At 36.0% G+C, this 16,371-nt stretch overlaps 1 protein-coding gene across 7 annotated transcripts in view; it reads left to right on the forward strand.

Annotated features, from left to right (window-relative positions):
- The window catches only part of TBC1D5 (TBC1 domain family member 5), a 316,694-nt gene that overhangs the window by 13,869 nt on the left and 286,454 nt on the right, over positions 1-16,371 (forward strand). For all 7 annotated transcript variants that reach the window (XM_032108463.1, XM_032108473.1, XM_032108445.1 and 4 more), the window contains exon 2: positions 15,175-15,236. The gene's annotated coding sequence lies outside the window, so the exon portion shown is untranslated. The remainder of the gene's footprint in view (positions 1-15,174; positions 15,237-16,371) is intronic.

Raw genomic sequence — 16,371 nt, forward strand, 5'->3', positions numbered from 1 at the left:
GTATTACAGCTAATGAAATGGTTCATTCTTAGATTTGGACCGTGACAGCACAACAAACTTTTGAAATTCAAAGAAGTAAATTAGACCTGCATTTATTAAGAACTTTGTATCTTAGTTTTATTTCTACATCTTAATCACTTGATCAGGATTACAGTCAGTGAATGGGGAATTTTTATTCGAGGAATCTCTGGTTCAGCATGTGGAATGAAAGAGGATGAATGAATTACTAGTGCCTTGAGTGGTTACCAACTAATAATTAAACACACAGCTATCTTGGTAATCCTTGAATGATGTAAGCTTCACGTCATCTTGTCATGTGATGGAGATGCAGCAGATTTTTCTTTCTTTTAAGATCTTGTGAAATTTTTATTCAGAGTGTAACTTTTGATCCTGAAGATAATCCCTCATAATAAAAAATGTTAACTTCACATTACGTTTTCTAAGTTGCTATATTTTGCATTAGTAAAAGTACAGAAGATTGGTAAATACAAGCTATAAAAATTACATGGGCCTTATTCCTGCTGTTTATGGTTGACTTGGCTTTGTGTTTAGATTTTGGATTTTTAACTCATTTCACTAGATAAGCTATTTTCTTTTTATAGTAAGTATTGTTTGCATTGTTTGTGTAAATTTAAGGCATTCATCTTGAATGCCATCACATAGTGTGTACAGGACAACCTCATAATCAGACCCAGTCAGCATGGGTTTATGAAAGGCAAGTCCTATTTGACCAAACTGATCTCTCTTTATGATGTGGTGACCTGCTTTGTGGATGAGGGAAAGGCTGTGGATGTTGTCTACCTAGATTTTAGTAAGGCCTTTGCCATTGTTTCCCACAGCATTCTCCTGGAGAAAATGGCTGTTCATGGGTTGGATAGGCATGTGCTTCACTGGGTGAAAACGGGCTGTCTGGTCAGGCCTGGAGAGTGGTGGTGAATGGAGCTACATCCAGCTGGTGACAGATCACGGTGGTGTCCCCAGAGCTTAGTACTGGGACAGGCCCTGTTTAATACCTTTATCAAGGGTGTGGATGAAGGGATGGAGTACACCCTCAGTAAATTTGCAGCTGATACCATGTTGGGCAGGTGTGTTGATCTGTTGGAGGGTAGGAAGCCTCTACAGAAGGATCTGGACAGGGCTGGATCAATGGGCTGATGCCTAATGGTCTGAGGTTCAACAGGGCCAAGTGCCAGGTCCTGTACTTGAGTCACATCAACCCCAGGCAGTGCTACAGGCTGGGCAGAGTGCCTGGAAAGCTCCCCTGCAGAAAAGGACCTGGGGATGCTGGTTGACAGCAGCTGAACATGAGCCAGGAGTGAGCCCAGGTGGCAAAGAAGGCCAGTGGCATCCTGGCCTGTATCAGGAGTAGTGTGGCCAGCAGGATGAGGGCAGTGATTGTCCCCTTGTGCTGGGCACTGGTGAGGCCACACCTCGAATCCTGTGTACGAGAAGCACATTGAGGTCTGGAGTAAGTCCAGAGAAGCACAGTGAAGCTGGTGAAGGGTCTGGAGTGCATGAGGAGTGGTTGAGGGAGCTGGGGGTTTTTAGCCTCGAGAAAAGGAGGCTCGGGGAAATTTATTGCTCTCTACAACTACCTGAAAGGAGGTTGTGTGCAGGTGGGGGTTAGTCCCTTCTCCAGGTAACAAGCAACAGGACAAGAGGAGACGCCCTCAAGATGTGCTGGAGAAGGTTTAGATTGGATATTAGGAAAAATTTCTTTCATCAAAAGATTTGTCAAACATTGAAATAGGCTGCCCAGGGAAATGATTGGGTCACCATCCCTGGAGGTATTAAAAAGATGTGTGGATGTGGCACTTGGGGACGTGGTAGGCTTGGTGGTGTTAATGGTTGGATTTGATGATCTTAAAGGACTTTTCCAACCTGAACAACTCTATTCTGTTAAAATGAAATGGATGTTTGTAATGGCAAGCATTCTGGATAGGTAGCCTATGCCATCTTTTTCTGGCAAGCATATGATGTCATGAAATTATTTTACTTTAAAGTATTGTGTAACATGCTGTACATTACTGAAAACAGCTTTACTGGTGGTATAGAGAATTACTTCAGTGAATTATTTTTAAAATCTTTTTCACTTCTTCACAGCATATATTCTCTTCTGTCATTTTAGAGGAATTCTGTTGTCTTGCTCTGCTGTTCTGAAGGCATTTGTCTCTGTTACCAAAATTAATTGATCTGACAGGGGTCAGAGGAAATATCTGTTGGTTGCCTGCATGGTTTTGCTCCATGCCAAGCAATATGCTTGTTATCATTATGAATTCTTATGTAAAATGGATAATAAAGTGCTGGTATGGCTAAGTGAAGTAATTCATTACTTTCCAGATGCTTGCTAAGGACTTAGTTCCTGAAGTCAAATATTGGAGTCCTGAGCTTCTGGATGCTTAAGATTTGTTCCAGGAAGACAAAATTGATTTGTACTTGTAAGTCCTGAGTGGCTTCACTGTTGATGTCACTGATGGAAAGACCTGCAGCTAAACAAACTTGAACTGACCAATATAGTTATAATCAAGATAAATTTACTGGAGGTGAGAGGTGGGAAGAAGAGATTGTGCAGCAAGTGGTTAAATGAAACTATTGTCTGTCCAGTGTTTCTGGGTCTGATTCTAGTCATTAACTTAATTTCTGCTGTTACTCTTCTGTGGAAGTTATGACATCTGCAGTATGTAAAAATTAGTTTCCTTTGTATGGGTTAAAATTTCACTTCAAATAAATTCATGTCTGAAATTAGAAAGTAAACATTGATGAATCTGATTTTTAATGACTAGCAGCAGAAATCTTGTAAATACACTATAAAATTATGCTGGAACATACATTGAGAGGGATTTAGTAAATGTAGACTTTTTAAAAAAGGAATGGGAAGACTTATGTAAGATATGGGTGGTCATACTTAGAATCAGGAGTTCCAGAAGGATAACTAAGAATAACTTCTGAACAGTAAACACGGGATTTTAAATTACCTTTATTTAAATTTAAAGCATAAAATCATGTGTCTTAAGGCTGTTAGTCTTTAAATGGGGTGACTTTTTGATTCTGATCTGTGTCAGTGAAGTGTTTTATCTTGAAGTCTTGTGGGTAGCACTCCAATTTCCATGTGACTAATAAAATACAGATACTTTGGAGTTTAGTCAGTGAACAAGTATGAATTATTGTTCAGATTTGGATAGTGAAAGAAAAGAAAACATGGGTTAAAACCTGGTTAAAAATTTGAGAGTATCTGTTATTAAGAAGTATTGATACTGGAATTTAGGCAAGAGAAGGAAAAATAAGATTAGTCAGGAAAACCAGTCCTGTGGTTGCTTATGGGCCTGGGTCATATACATTTGCCTTGCTAATGGTTTTTTAGTGTGATTAAAAACTTCCAGAGCTCATGACATCAAAAAATTCATTGTGTGGAAAAGACTAAAACATTCCTTATTGTTGGCTTCGGTGTTATGTTTGGCTTTGAAGAAACTGACTTGTTTTACAGTTTCAGTTAAAGATCAACGCAATCATTTGAGCCTTGACTTTCTCTTCCAGGAGTCTGACAGAGCTGGCGGCATTTTCATCTGTCAGGCTTTTGTTGTTTAAGATCAATTCTTTGACTCACTGACACTGTAATGAGGAGTAAATAAGCCCTATTTCTTTGTGACAATTTGTAGTATGTTTTGAGTGGGTTCTGAATTTAGCAATGCTGGTTTAATAGTTGTTAAATCGTGTAGCTGTAGTAAACTTCTTTACTAGTGGTAATAATTGAATCGAGGAAATTAGTCTCACAGCCCCCTGTGGAGGGTTTGCCTTTGGTCCTGATAGTGTCAGCTTTGGGCCTCCACTGCTACCTGTCTGCTCGCTTCAGAGTACCATCTTCCCAGTTCTCTTGCATTTAACCACTACTTTGTGTTAGCAGGATTTCAAGTGTCCTGCTTGGCCTTTTGTCCCAGTGATAAATGTATTAGATATTTGCAGGACCACATGTGCTTCTGATCAACTACATGAATGAATGTTCTTCAATATGGAGCTTAAAAATATGTGTGTCTGTGAATAGGTACTCAATTGTACAAGTACAATTTAGAGGATATGGTGCTGCTGAAAAGCAAAGGTTTAAATTTCTTGTAATTTCTCTGATTAGAGAATGTAACAGTGATGTCCCTTAAAACCAGGTTAAGAGTCAACATTTACAAGTACTGCTCCTATCTAGCAGGTATTTGAAGAGATCTCTGAAGCCTTCTGGATATCTGATGTTAAAAAGAAGACAGGACTTTGGGTCTTGCAGAACCTTCAGTAAAATAAATATAGAAAGAGAAAATTATGTATTTCAAGATTCCATTGATTTTAATTCTTATTCTGTGTTCTAACCAAAGAAATGTTATTTTTGTTTACTTCTTGGTGGTTGGTTGCTGTCTATTCACCGTGCAACTTATTCTTCATTGATGACATTTTCAGCAGACCTGAAAGTTATGAGAGTTAGGTAGCAAGAGTTAAAGGAAGTTTATGTTGGCATAATTATTTAAGGAAATTTGACTCTTGTATTCCAAATTCCATCTGGGATGAGCTAAAGCATTCTTTCCATGATTTTTCAATACTTTTATACAGTCATTAATTAATGTTAAAATCTATCACCAGCAAGTGATACCAATCATGTATTTAGAATATAGAACAGGTTACCTGCTTTTTTATCTGGAAAATAATAAAGTTACCCTTCACTGGGATTTAGTTGTAAAGTTTTAGATAAGGAAGTAATCTCTTTGGGGTGAGGAAAAGAAAAACCTTCTTCAAGGCATCTCAATGTTATATGTTGAAGTTGGTCTGAAGTAAATTAACCATGTCTGTTCCTTGATTTGAGGTTCTGTTAAGAATTCCGTGCAGACATAAGTTTTTCTCTCAGTGAACAAAAAGACAAGAAGGGGAAAAATCTCAGATAGTTTGAAAACACTAAGTCAAGGAAACTCTCACATGAGGGAATGTTGCCGTTGCCAACACTTCATTTTTCTTTGACTGCTCCCTCAGTTGCTAGAGCAATTCCATTGGTCATGGGAGACCAGGTTCAATGAAGTCCTTTTTCACCCCAGAATTATCCTGTACCTGTTACTTCTGGATTGCTGCTGGACATTTTGGGTATGACATGCTTATAGTCTCTTGTCTAATGAAGTTGCCCGTTGTAGAGTTTAGAAATTCACCAAGGCTAACAATGGCATTCAGGGAACCTACCAATGGGTGAATATCGTAATTGTGAGAGAGAAGATTAATTTTCAGCATTTCCCTGACAATGTGCATTTTTATCTGTATTGAGGCAGAGAAAATAGAGTGCAAATAGCTGCTCTCAGTCAGAGAAGGGATTGGCTTCTCTGCTTTATGTAAGTCCTCAAACCAAGTGCACCTTAGTACGACGAGGGTATGACTTACTTTCGTCACGTAATGATAAGGTTCTTTTTGATTGCAAACTGCCTTTATAGATTGAATAAGAGGTACGATCATTGCCAAACTGATCAAACTGGAGACTAACAAAAGGTGCAGCTCATGTAGGTAATTTTCTGTTCCACTGTTACTTGTAACTACAGGAGAGTGTAACTATGTGTTGAGTTGAATTAACTTTAAAATGCATTGGTACAAGTGTGTTTTATTAATCATCAGTTGCTATGGATAGTGAAGGTTCTATAAGGAAAATAATGAGGGTCCTGAATTAGAGGTGGCGCAATAAGAAACTTTTAATTTGGTTGAAAAATTTTATTTTGTTGTTTTCAGGTCATATTGGAGCCTGAATTATCTAATCTATAATGCCTAAAGAAGAAAGAATTTCTTCCCCTGTAGAAATTAGATAAATAGTTGCTATCAGAAGTATTTTATCCAATTCCAATCTAATTGGAGTTCTCTTCTTTTATATTACAAGAACTTAAACTTCGTATTTCATTCCATTAATGAAGTCCTAAACCTGGCTTAAATATTTTCAACAGACAGTTAGAAAAGAGATGAGCACAGTATTGTTACATCATGCAAAATATAAATTTGTCTTAATGAGAGATTTACTTTTAAAAAGTTAAAGGCATGTAAACAGTGAATGTGTTCAAAATATATCAAAGTCTCTACATAAAATAACAAAAACTGATTTTTTGGATATTCAGATTTAATTCAAATATGTCATTTAATGCAAAATGACCTTGTTAAGTCAGTAGTTAATGTTTTCGTAATAACATTAATTTTGTGTCTTTTCAGGTACTTTTCAGGTACTTTATATAGTATACTGCTATGTAATTTATTACCTATAGGATTCCCACTAATATCCATTATCTTGTAAATATTATGAAATTTTCACAATTGTATTTTCCAACGTCATTTGTGTTTAGATTGTCAAAAAAAAGCAGGAAAAAAGAAAAAGCAAAAAAGAAAAGGCAAGGGATTTCATTTTTCCTACTTACCACCAGTTCAGGCAACTTGTTTTCTTAGGCAATATTACCACTGATTTAAATGTTGACGTTTAAGTTTCTGTTGGTTGAATCTTTCCTTCTCTTTACTGTTTCACAGTATGTTGACAAAATTACAGCATTTTTAACAATCCAATTTTTTCCAGGTAAAACTGGCATTTATCAGCCTTTTAATTCATCTGAGTATTTTAGAGGACATAGCAATGTCTGACATTTGCTTTTGTGTTTTGCAGACCAGGTATTCCTACCCTTATATATTTTAAAGTGAAGCCCTGATTTTTATTTCATTAAGAGCCTCTTACACTATAAATCTAATCTGTTTTGGGATTTGAGTTAAAAAACTGTTCCTGATCTCATTTTAGTGGATAAACCAACTGCTTTATAGAGTGTTTGTTAACAGAGGTAGCTATTATATTGATGAATATGGAAAAAGTGTATAGTCCAGTGCTTTGTTCCATTCCTCTAATTTACGACACCAGTAATAATAGATGATGAATGAGATATCCAAAACATTAATAAATTATCTGAAGATGTGTACTAAATCAAAGAGGAGGAGACTAAGAAATAATCTCATATAATGCCTCCAAGAAAAGTAAGCTAATTCCAGAGTAATTTATTCAGCAATATGCAAAAACCCTGAGAAATTTGTCGAAATTGAACTGCTATAGTTAGTATGAGATTAATATAACTCAGCATTTCAAATGCACTATTATAGACATTTGGATCGCCAGTTTCAGGTGGCGTAAAACTTACAGACTAAAATCACTCTTAAATGTTTAAGTTAAAATTTTGAGTTTAAGCATGTTTAAAATAAAACCCAGCAATTTTGCCCTGCATTGAGATACTTACATCCTCTTCCCTAAATTCATCTATCCACTAACAGGATTGAAATTTGCAGCAGTTTTCTGCTGTGGTTTGCATTCAGTAACTTGATGATTCTGTGTAAAATAGTTACTTGTTCTAAGAGAAACTGTGCAGCCTTTCATTTTTCTTAGCAGTGAAGTTTCTATGTTTTGTTTGTTTGGATGCTACAAGCCATATTTCTAATGGTGACACTGGGAGTCTCCAAAGGAGTCTTCATGTCAGAAGAGGCATTTGGCCACTTATGCAGTATTCATGTACCACTTTGTTATAGACAGGTAGCATCCAAATAGTGGGCTGGTTTTATGCAAGCAAACTAATGCCATTTTTATTAATCTTATTTTTTAACGTGAGCAAATTCATCCATTGAAATTCAGTCACCCTGATAAAATAGAGTGACATTTAGGGACTGCAGGTGTTGGTAGAAATAAAATATCTTGGGGGTGATATAACTTTTTCTGTTTCACAAATGGACACTTGGGAGTTTTTATGAATGTGATTTTTATCACATTTAGATAACCTGAACTTAGATAAATTTGTCACCAAATAATTGATATTATTTTTTGTCCTCCCTTTGTTCCCATTTTTTGATATTTCTCCTTCCATGCATTGCACCTTTGCTGGAGTTCATATGGCTCTACAGAACTGATCCAGCTGATTGATAATATATTTTTTCTTTGTTGGGGTTTTGCAGTGAGTTGCAAAGTAGTTAAATGTTTTTGGTATGAAGTTAACTACACATCCTAAAGACTATACTTTCTACATCAGGGACAATGGAAGACCCTTGTCCCTGATGATTTTTGATCATATCTGATCAAATCTGATCACCTGTGGATACAGGTAAATAAACTTACCTACCTAGTTGTATTAGATGTGCTCATTTCCATGTTAATTTCTCCTGTGTGAAATAGTGCCAGAGGACACATTACTGTACAGCAGTGGTAGTATAATAAGTGGTTTTCTATATTTCATGGATTCAACTTCATTTTTGTGACTAAGATTATGCATAGACTGTTGCATACTACGCTACTCATACTGAACTTCTGGATTTTTTTCACTCAGTTGTCCCTGTCATGATCCCTTTAATAGTCTCAGTGATCCAAACTGGCTATAGTGTCTGGATGGTGGCTTGCTATCTGTGAACTCATAATGTTTTGTCTTAGAATGGGACATTTTTTAGGTACAGTATTTTCTCATTTCCCAGAATGTGTTTTATTGGTCTTCTTTCTACACATAGCCTTGATTTAACCTTGAACTGTGGAATTTATTATAGTTGCACTTCTCATAAAAGTTGTCATCAGAAAGTATCACCAATTGCTTTCTACTTTTTGTTTCCTCTCAGATTTTGGTAAATACAATGAGTATTGTTAATCATGCTACTTCTAAACATCAATCTTTAAGATGAGCAATTAACATACTTTTTAAAAGTACTAAATAGTAAACAGTATTTTCTTTTTTCTCTACTTCAGTCTAGGTTCAGGCATCCGGTGAAAAGGTTTATATGAATTCTAACTTAAATGAATCATAGAATCATAGAATATCCTGAGTTGGAAGGGATCAACAGGGATCATCGAGTCCAACTCCCAGCCCTGCACAGGACAGGCCCAAGAGTCACGCCATGTGCTCCTGAGAGCATTGTCCAAATGCTTCTTGAACTCTGTCAGGCTTAGTGCTGTGACCACTTCCCTGGGGAGCTGTTGCAGTGCCCAGCCACCCTCTGGGTGAAGAACCTTTTTCTAATATCCAATCTAAACCTCCGCTGACACAATTTCAGGCCGTTCCCTTGGATCCTGTCACTGATGACCACAGAGAAGAGATCAGTGTGTGCTTCTCCATTTACCCTCTCGAGGAAGTTGTAACTGCAATGAGGTCTCCCCTCAGTCTCCTCCAGGCTGAACAGACTGACTGACCTCAGCTGCTCTTTGTATGTCTTCTCGTCTAGGCCCTGCCTCATCCTTGTGGATGATCCTATGTGCGCTCTTTAGTAGCTTTATATCTTTCTTACACTGTGGTGCCCAAAACTGCACACAATATTCAAGGTGAGGCCACCCCCGTGCAGATCAGAGCAGGACAATCCCCCGCCTTGCCTGGCTGGTGATGCTGGGCCTGATGCACCCCAGAACACGGCTGACCCTCCTGGCTGCCAGGGCACTGCTGATTCGTATTCAATTCACCACTGACCAGGACCCACAGTCCTTTTCCACAAGGCTGCTGTCCAGCCTCTCATTCCTCAGTGTGTCCATTCATCCAGGGTTGCCAGAATCCAGCATTTGAAATGAAAATTCATTTTACAATGAAAAGTTTCATACAGCTGGTGATTGCCTAGTCCTTTAATTTGCCAAGATCATTCTGCAAGGCCTCTCTGCCATCGAAGGAGTCAACGGCTCCTCCCAGTTTAGTGTTGTCAGCAAACCTAGTATAACTTTGAGTCCTGCATCCAAATCATTTATCCAAATAATTAATGGAGCCGTGCAGAACCCCATTAGTGACTGATTGGCAGCTTGATGTAACCCCATTTATTGTGATGTAAATGAATGTGCCATATGTATGAGTCAGAGTAGGACTTCTTTGGCTCAGTCAGCCCATACGTAATGCAATTGTTAAATTTTACTTGTTTTTCTTCATAGCTGACATGACCACGTTTGTAATTTTTAGCAGTCAAGTTTAAAGAGAAGTGGGGATATCAAACATTTTTAGAAACTAGGAATGATATCTGCTTTCTAAATTTATTAGATATTTACATGTAAAATATATATGTAGATTCTATTAGCATATTTGTCTTATATTTCCCACTATTTTCACATATAAGTGTAGGATCTTTTCTTCACCTTTCCATATATCTTAAGGTCTGCCGTGGCTACAAAAGTATAAACCTTACAGTCAGTCTTCAAGGTGATTAACTCATAGCACTGAATTGTAGAAAAGAAACCAGGTTCTTTCTGCATTGATATCTGTGGTGTTCAGTGGGGTTAGTGATTAGAGTGGAATGTATTTCCTTTTTCTGCAGACCTACAGACTTTCTCATTATGTTCAGGATTAAATCAAGATCTGTTGAAGACCAAGAAGTTGTTTTGCAATAAGGGAAAGATTGAAGAGAACTTACTTGCTTTATCAGTATTTGTCGTGTTGCCTGACCTTAGTTTAAGGAAAATAGCTATTAAGTAAGCAGCAGAATCCCATCATATATTCACTACCTTTCTCATTATGTTCAGTGTGAAATCAAGACTTTTTAAAAACCAGAGAAGTCCATTAAAGAGTGTTTTAGGGGTTAAGGTGCTTATTCATGGTTGTGGGAATGTGACTTGGAGTTTATTCTGTCCCTGGTCCATTACAGGAACTTGAGTAAGCATTGTGTATCTACACGAGTGCGCTGATGTCTCTTTTGGTTGTGGAGAATGTCTCAGAATCTCCTAAATGTCTCATAAATCTCACTTGAAATTAATTGGAGCTACCAGACGAAAAGAGAATAGTTGCAGAACTTGAAGTGTACAAAGCTCACCTGGATAAAAGCTGAATAGCCTCTGCGCCTCATTCAGTTATTTATAAAAAATAGATTCTGCATTTTGCAGAAATTAAAATATCTATATTGGTATTAAAATATGCTGAGAAAGGGATCCAGCAGCTCTTGCTTTACCAAAGTTGTTGCGTGATCCTTTAGTACAACAGCAATTAAGGCCTAAATTGGGAGAGCCCTTGTATAGAACAAGATGTGATCTGATCTTTTTGAGAGTACAATACAATAGCCACTCTTTTATATGAGTAGACTTAAAGAAGAACAACATTAATTGTGGAAGATAATGATTGCACATTGTATAATCTTAGAAAATAGTCAATTCTTCGCATGAAAATATGTGCAGTTTGGAATTTTGTATTTTATAGTTCAATAAATAGGGTATCCAAAATAAAAATCGAATTGCAAAGAATAAATTTTCAGCCATGTAAAAAAAAAAAAAAGTGACCAATTCAGTTAATATTTTTTGTGATGACAACAGAGGAACCCTTTGGCCCTAAGCATATTACTTGAAAAATAAGGATCTTAAATGTAGTGTTATCCTCTGTCATATATGTGACATCTGAGGGCTTATTAAAATCCAGGAGTGTGTGATTAAGGTTCTTTGAAAAAGAGAAATGAATTTTTAATTGGCAAAATGTGTATATTAAATAAATGGAAACTATTTGTTTGCCCAGTCCATTTAAGTATAAATTATGTTTCATCATTTCTATTAAATTGACAGTGCATTGTTTAAATAAATTTTAAACACAATAGAAGAGTGTCTGTAATCGGAAAATTAAATTTTGCTACCAAAGTTAAGGTCACTTAGTTTGGAGTACCTCTAGGTTAACGTATTATTGAGAAGTTCCCATTGAATAACGCAAATCAATACAGTGAAGGCTTAATTGTGAAAACTGATACAAGTTTTATTTTCTTACAAATCAAGAGGTTGGTAAAATGTACATTTTCTGTTGATCATTAGAATACAAAACTATCTGTTAAAATCAATTAACATGCGTATCTAATAACCGATTGTATAAATATGAAAGTCAAATAATTGTAATCGTTAACCATGGCTTCAGGTCATATGAGTTGTCAGCTCAAAAAAACTAGAGGAGAAAGAGGTTGATTTGCATATATTTAATGTGGCATGCTGTACATGTGGGAATTTGAGATAAACCTTTGCTGGTAATCTGCTTGTTTTTATCTAAAAATCGACTTGGAAACGTGGGTCATAACAGTCAAATGAGCTATGTCTTGCATTGATAGGAGTTGATTCAGTAGTCTGGGTTTTAACATTTTGCTATGTTTTAATATTTTAAAATTGATTTTTACCTTAGAGACAATTGGAAGAAACTGGTTAAAAAGTTACTCAGAAATACCCAAAGTTTTTGCCAAGAACATACTCAAGATTATCCTATAACACTGTGGGACCCAATTACTTTAACAGTTTTTAGTTAGACTTACCAACATGTATAACAAACACTTTTTTATTTTTTATGATTAGAAAAATCAGATACATTAAAAATTTTTATTAAGTACTGTACTGTGTCACAAAAGTATCTTTCTGTGTGAAGTGGACCAAACAGTTAATCTTTAATTTTTGTAATAATTAGAGGGATGGAATTGTGGCAGAAGAATGAATGAATCTTCTGGTCTTGAAAGATTTATGTGTTATTTAAGTTCCCAAATATAAGAATTGATTGCAGGCTTCTTTTATTTATTTTTTTCATTGATAATGCAAAATATTTTGTGTAACTTAGAACAATTCCAAGAATCTTTCAAAAGTGGGTCAGAATATAGTGGTCAGTACCTTACATTAACTATAATTTGGTTAAGCAGGTCTGTCCAGCCTTTCTCTTTCTCCCTGTGTTTACTCCTAAGTATTAAAAAAAATTCCTAAATTTTAATATTACATGGTAATCTCTTTCTCAAATTTCCCTGTTTCCTATATTCATGAGTTCCCACAGGAAGGAAGCAGCAGTGTGTGGTTCCTTTTGGTCTGATTTGTACCTTCAAACTAAGAAACTTTCTGGTGATGGCAGTATCAAAAGGTAGAGAATGGAGTAGCTTGTTGCTCAGTCCTTTTACTGTGAGCCATATTTATAATTTTGCCGTTGTAAATACTAGAAATTTTTTCTTAGGTATGGGGTACAATCCAGTTCCTTAAATTATCACCCAAATTAACTTGAGTGCAAGCAAGGGAGCCTCCCTATTGTAGCACAGCTTCCCAGATTGGGCAGAGTAGAGAACGCACATGATTACTTGATTTTTGCTGTTCTTCTCTGTAAAGTACACCTGAACGTCAGTGCCTTCTGCTTTAGTCTTCTGTTGACAAGTTTTCCTCATGATCTGTTGTGTAAGGCACCTATACAATGTTTGAGGGCTGGTGGGGGGGGCAAAGGACCAGCTGGCAGAAGAGAGGAAGGGAATCAAATTCGGTTTCTGTCTTTGTCTCTTGTGTGGGGTGGAATTCGCATATGATTGCAAGTGGGAGAAATATGGCAGTATCCCAGGTCATTGGCTGGTTTGTGTCCTTCTTTAAATGATTTATTTGTCTTATTTGAGCAGGAATATGACCCTCCAGCTTAGACAGAAGTAGTTGTCTGAGGAAGTGAGTTCTGTAACCATAGACTGGAAGCCCCAATTAAACATGAATGAAAGTAATTAAAAAATAAGTAAATTTTAAAAGGAAGAAAAACATTTGGGTTTAAGATGTCAGTAACTGTAATTACAGTTTTAGCTCTACTGTAACTCATTGATGAAAAATCACTTTGCTACCAGAGGCTCCAAAGCTGCAGGTGAATGCTCTATGACTAAATGGTACTTCCTATAGAAGGTCTGATTCCAAAACCTCCAGAACCATTGTATGTCCCAGTAATCCTCAAAATCTTCTCATGTGTATAGTAAAGTATAGGCTGCTTTTACAAGGACCCATTGCTTTTAAAAAGAAGCATTTGGTATATATATTATTTGTTTTGGGGATGGATGGGATTCAGAGATGTGATGTGGGAATGAATTGTCATTTTCAAACAGATATCTGTACACTAAATGAGAATACCTTAATAAAAAAACCAGTCTCATTTGTCCCACTTCAGAAACACATACTGTGAGAAGAAAGTGCTTCGCATTCCTTAAAATACAAAAGTTTTTGTAGTGGTGTGTCTTGGGGCTTGCAGTGTTATTAGCTCAAAGGGGAGGTATGCTTTTTCATGATGACTATATTTAGCCAGGAGGAATAGTCCTTTTTAAAGCAAATTGAAATGAGTGTATGAGAGCGTGAAATTATCAGCAGCACTGGTGCACATTTACATTACTTCTACATACTCTTTTGAATGACCACACAACAGAACAAGTACTTCATTTCCACTGTGTTGATTTTTCTTGACAAAACATGGCAGTCTGTCCAAAGGAGGGTGTCTAGCCAAGATAAATATAAAATTTATGATTAAGCAAAGTGTTTTCTTATTATAATCCCTAAAGAGAATTTGAGACTTGTTAAATAAAATGTGCCCAGGTAGTTTTAAGAGTAAATTATCCTTTATGCTTGTAAATGCTGAAATACAGCAGCACCATCAGCAATTTGAGATATTACTTGTAGAAACAACACTGCACACTGACTCCCTTTGAAACAAGTAGCAAAAAGCCATGCATGTATACAATATATAACCTCAGGTTTGATGTATCCCTTCATTTTTACAGTCCAGTACAGAGATAAAGAATCCATGTCAGTAGCATGGTTTGTAAAACTGTCTCGCTCTTTCCTGTATGAAATGTATGTTATGGAAGAATGCAAATAAACCTTTCGACTGAACGGATAAAAGTTGGTAACACGATTACACTTGTGGCACATTTCTTCAACTGCTGTATTTAGAGAATACCACTTTGAAGAAAGCTATGGTGACTGTCAATATTGTTCATTAAAATAAATGGAGACTGAAAATTGACTGGGGAGAAGAGTGGATTTTGACCTTTGTGGTACCAGTGTTGCTTTGGAATGCAGTATTCTAATTAAATTGTGAATGTACTTAGATAGTGGATATTAAATGATCTCACTGTATTCTTTCAAGGACTATGAACTTCCAAAATCAAGGATAACATTAGATGTCAGCCAAGTATTTTGTCCTTCTCATGGTTTGTCTTTAGATCTGAATTAGTGCCAGTTTGCACAGATTGTGTGTCAGCTTAAATACAAGAAACAGGCCTCAGTCTGCTTGAACTCGTTCCACCAAAGACTTCTAAAAACTTTCGGTAGTCTGCAAACTGTAATGGTTGTTTCACATTAAGTTGCTTTGTAGAATTATAAAACAGCTTTTCTTGTGCTTTCAAATAAAATGTTGTCATCTGCTAATGAACGAGATACCATCTGTAATAATTAAGGTTATTCTACTTGTTTTTCCCCTGCAGCAAAACTTCTGAAGGTTTGCAGAAGACAATAAGAGAACCACCAAGAAGGCTATTGCAGTGTTGTAAGTATTGCACCCAGGAAAAGAGAAAGAAATTGTGTGAATTAAGAAAGTTGTAAAGAGATTTTCATTTTTGGGGGTAAAAATGAGCTACATGAAGGGATTACATGTAAAATACAGAGCAGGATGTATTGTAGCAATCGTGTTAATAATTTACAAGGGAAAAACTGCATTCTTGTAAAATCTAAAATTGTATCCTTGTGCAGTGTAATCAGGAATTCACCAATAGCAGTGAAAAATATTTCTCTATCCACCAAAGATTGATCTAGTTTATATACATTTGTTTATTTAAAACTATCAGAATTTAGAAAATCATTGTAGTTTTGTAGGTTTGTCATTTGTTTTAGTGACTTATTGTTTAGGTTATTTTGCAGAATTATTTATTTGCTGATTTATTTATGTATTTCATTATTTATTTATTTGATTATTTAGTAAATTATTTATCTGATGAATTATTAATACATCTTCATGACATGCTTTAAATTATTTATAACTTAATTTTGAGTTTATTGCTTTTCGACGCTGCATTGTTACTGACTAGTTTTGATTTTTTTTTTCTTGGTTCTTGAAAATTAAAGTACTAGCTCTAAGGCAAAAGTATATTCTTTGCAGAATCCATAGATGGTTTTCAATGAAGTAATTTACCATGTAGATGCTAATTTTGTTTAGTTTTATATTGCTTAATACCACTTTTCTACTTATTTAGCTTTTGCTTCTGCGATTCTATAGGTGTGTCAAGATCAAATGAGTGACCTTTAAGGGGCAAAGATAAATGTTTACTTTAAACTGTGTAGAAATAGAGTAGCTTTATTTCCCCTTAATAAATACTCTTTAATTATTCTTCAAGTTAACGTGAGATATTTTTGTCCCAGTGAAATTAATGTTTTTAAAATGAGACTTTGGATACTTGAACTAATACATTTAACTTTTAATAAGAAAACAAAATATTCACATTAATAACCCATATAGAGGGTTCTTTCTTAGTGACAAAGTTTTAAGTACTTGGGGAGGAATGGTGGTGTCTTTAGACACATGCAGAAGAAATGTGTTGCAGGGAGGAAGGTGGATAGTAGGGGTTTTTCCCCCCCACAGAGTTTTTTGCATGCATAGGTATTTATAAGCTCTTCAAATTTAATGT

Source organism: Corvus moneduloides, chromosome 1 (genome assembly GCF_009650955.1).
Source record: "Corvus moneduloides isolate bCorMon1 chromosome 1, bCorMon1.pri, whole genome shotgun sequence".
Lineage (NCBI taxonomy): Eukaryota > Metazoa > Chordata > Aves > Passeriformes > Corvidae > Corvus > Corvus moneduloides.